Raw genomic sequence first — 3,967 nt, forward strand, 5'->3', positions numbered from 1 at the left:
AATTGATAGCTCTATCTATCAGCTATTGAAACTTGAAGGCTATTTCTGAAATTCTTCGGAGGATTGTCCACTTCGACAGCTGAAGAATTTCGTGCATGTATGTTCTCAACAATCTCAAGGTGCTGTTCCTGTTGATGCACTGCGATTACGGGTTTTCAAATATTCCTTGGCTGACCAAGCGAGGGAATGGTACGAAAAGCTACCCAGCAATAGTATTCACAGCTGGAACGAATTGGCCAATATATTTTTAAAGAAATGGTTTCCACCGAGCAAAAAGGCTGAGCTTAGGGACAAGATCTTTGAGTTCAAACAACTACCGGGGGAACAATTGTATGCAACATGGGAGCGTTTCAAATATTATCTCGCTCAATCTCTGACTCATGGATTTCCGGATGCAATCCTCACCGAGAAGTTCTACAAAGGGCTAGACACCATGAATCAAATTGCTGTCAACACTGCAGCTGGAGGATGCTTCATGGACAAATCCTTTGTCAACATCACCAGGTTGCTCGACAAGCTTACTACCCACAATCAAGCCTGGCATTCGAGTGATAGCGAAGTCCTATCATATGGTAGTCCCTCTGCTGCCGCGGTGGCCAAAGAAAATTATGAGCGAGATCATGCATTCGCTCAATTGCAAACCACCGTGGATTTATTATCGAAGAGGATTATGGAGAAAGAATCCAAAAGTGTAAATGTTATCGAAGAGATGCCACCTCATGCTCCCGGAATGTACCAAGTCTCGGAGGAAGCTTATCTAGAGGGGCATCCACAACGTGAGGATGCAAATTATATCGATCACAATCAAGGGGGTTATCAAAAGCCATGGAGACCACAACAACAAAGCAATCAATATGGTAGAAATGAATATGGTGGTTCGGACAGAAGGGATTACAACAACAACAACTATGGTAATCGGAATTCCAATGCCTATGTTCCACCAAAGGGCCGTACGTCTAACTCTCAGAATTGGCGAGAAAGTCCTTTCAATGATCAAGGGACCTCTCGGATGGAATCCATGCTTGAAAAGATATTGGAAAATCAACATAAAAGTGACAAGAAGATGGAAGTTTTGACTGAAGTGGTAGGCTCTCACACCGCTTTGATCTGTCTCGTGAACAACATCCACCGCAAAGAGGAGGCCTTCCTAGCGACACAGTTCCGAACCCAAGGGGTAGTGGAGGCGATCACATTGCCTCATGCAAAGCTATTTCCACTAGAAGCAGAAAGATCCTTGATGCGGTAAAACAGAAAGTGGTTGAACCTATCAGTGTTGAGCCGACTATTGATGGGATTATTGAAGAAGAGGTCGAGGAAGAAATAGAGGCACCAGTTGAAGTGCCTATTGTTGTGGAAAAAGAGAAGGAAGCACACCCTAGTGTTCAAAAGGGTGACGAGGAACCAAGGGTTGAAAAAGCCACCGGAGAAAGCTTTCAAAAAGGGTAAGGTCACGGGGGCAATCAAACCCTTGACTCAAACTTATAAGTCTCCTCCTCCGTTCCCACAAAGATTGATGAAAAGAACGGAGGATGCCAAGTGCCAACGATTCTACGACCAATTGAAGGGGTTGTCAATGAATGTTCCATTCCTAGACGCATTCCAGGAGATGCCGGGATTTGCTAAATACTTGAAAGATTTGTTGACAAAGAAAAGGCCAGTCAAGCATGATACGGTGGGAGTCACCCACCGTGTGAGCTCTATTATTTCGTCATCAAATGTTGAGAAGAAGGGAGATCCTGGGGCTTTCACGATCCCTTGCACCATCGGTCATCATAATTTTGCTCGTGCTTTATGTGACAATGGAGCTAGTATTAATTTGATGCCATTAGCCATATATAATCAATCCGGGTTGGGAACACCTAAACCAACTAGCATGCGTCTCCAAATGGCCGACAGAACAATCAAAAGACCGGTGGGGGTTGTAGATGATATCCTTGTTAGAGTGGGGAAATTCTTATTACCGGCAGATTTTGTCATCCTTGATTGTGCGGTTGACAAAGAAGTCCCAATTATTTTGGGGAGGCCATTTCTTGCTACCGGAAGAGCCTTAATGGACTCGGAAAGGAATGAAATAAAATTCCGGGTCAATGATGAAGAAGTAACCTTCCAAGCTAGCAAAGGGTTAAAGTTTCCTAGTGCTTATGAAAGCAATTATGTCATCGATTCATTCGATGAGATAGACGAAGCGGTGGAACATCAACTAGAAGAGGAGCACTTCGATGAGGCACTTTCAGCTATTTTGGTGAACTTTGAGGCGGATGACATGATGGGATATATCGAAACAGTTAATTCTCTCATTGGCCGGGGTTCGTATTCTTATGAGCCGAAGAAATTATCTCTCGATCTTGATAAAAGAACCACTCCTCCAGCTAAGCCTTCGATTATTGAGCCTCCAAAACTTGAGCTCAAGCTACTTCCTTCTCATTTGAAGTATGCTTTTCTTTGCCCAGATAATACTTTACCGGTTATTCTTTCATCTTTGCTGAATGAGGATCAAACTCACAAGGTGCTTGAAGTATTGCGGGTGTATCGCAGATCCATCGGGTGGACTATTGCAGATATTAGGGGAATTCCCTCGGGTATTTGCGAACATAGAATTGAGCTTGAAGAGGATAGTTCATCCAGCGTTGAGCATCAAAGGAGGCTAAACCCTCCTATGCAAGAAGTGGTCAAGAAAGAGATAATCAAATGGTTAGATGCGGGTGTTGTATACCCAATTGCAAACAGTCCATGGGTTAGTCCGGTACAATGTGTGCCAAAGAAGGGAGGCATTACCGTTGTTCCTAACTCCAAGAATGAGTTGATTCGTACACGGACAGTTACCGGATGGAGAGTGTGCATGGGCTACAGAAAGCTGAACACCGCAACGTGTAAAGACCACTTCCCTATGCCTTTTATTGATCAAATGCTTGATCGGCTAGCTGGAAGAGCGTATTACTGCTTTTTGGATGGGTACTCGGGGTACAATCAAATCAACATTGCATTAGAGGACCAGGAAAAGACCATTTTCACATGTCCTTATGGAACTTTTGCCTTTAGCCGCATGCCTTTCGGCTTATGTAATGCCCCAACTACTTTCCAACGGTGTATGATGTCTATTTTCTCAGATATGGTGGAAGATTTCATGGAAGTCTTCATAGATGATTTTTCGGTTGTTGGTGATTCCTTTGATGAGTGTCTTGCCAATCTAGGCAAGGTATTGAAGCGATACGAGGAAACCAACCTTGTACTTAATTAGGAGAAATGTCATTTCATGGTGACAGAAGGGATTGTCTTGGGCCATAAGATCTCCAAAAAGGGCATTGAGGTAGATCGAGCAAAAGTTGATGTAATAGCCAAACTCCCTCCACCAATCTCTGTAAAGGGGGTTCGCAGTTTCTTGGGACATGCAGGTTTCTATCGGCGATTCATCAAGGATTTCTCCAAGATCGCCACCCCGATATGTAAGCTCCTTGAAAAAGAAGCTAAGTTTGCATTTGATGAGAAATGCCTTAAGGCGTTTAATGAGTTGAAGGAAATGCTCACATCTACTCCAATTATTGTATCTCCGGATTGGTCAATGCCGTTTGAGCTCATGTGTGATGCAAGCAGAGTTGCTATTGGTGCGGTGCTTGGGCAAAGGCACAACAAAATCATGCACCCAATTTATTATGCTAGCAAGACCCTCAATGGAGCTCAAATGAATTACACGGTCACCGAGCAAGAACTTCTAGCCATTGTCTATGCGTTTGAGAAGTTCCGGGCTTATCTACTTGGATCTAAAGTGGTTGTTCATACAGATCATGCGGCTTTGAGATACTTGATGACAAAGAAGGATGCCAAACCAAGGTTGATTCGTTGGGTCATGTTATTGCAAGAATTTGACTTTGAAGTCAAAGATCGAAGGGGTTGTGAAAACCAAGTTGCGGATCATCTATCTCGACTTGAGGAAGCTGGGAGACCAAGTGGAAATCTTGAGTTGAATGAT

The 3,967-nt window shown here is 43.7% G+C and overlaps 1 non-coding gene across 1 annotated transcript; it reads right to left on the reverse strand.

The window, feature by feature from the left end:
* Window positions 1-280: 280 nt before the first annotated feature.
* LOC132612398 (small nucleolar RNA R71) lies at window positions 281-387 on the reverse strand. Its single transcript, XR_009571765.1, has one exon. It is a non-coding gene; the product is annotated as a small nucleolar RNA R71 (small nucleolar RNA).
* Window positions 388-3,967: the final 3,580 nt, after the last annotated feature.

This window comes from Lycium barbarum, chromosome 9 (assembly GCF_019175385.1).
Source record: "Lycium barbarum isolate Lr01 chromosome 9, ASM1917538v2, whole genome shotgun sequence".
NCBI lineage: Eukaryota > Viridiplantae > Streptophyta > Magnoliopsida > Solanales > Solanaceae > Lycium > Lycium barbarum.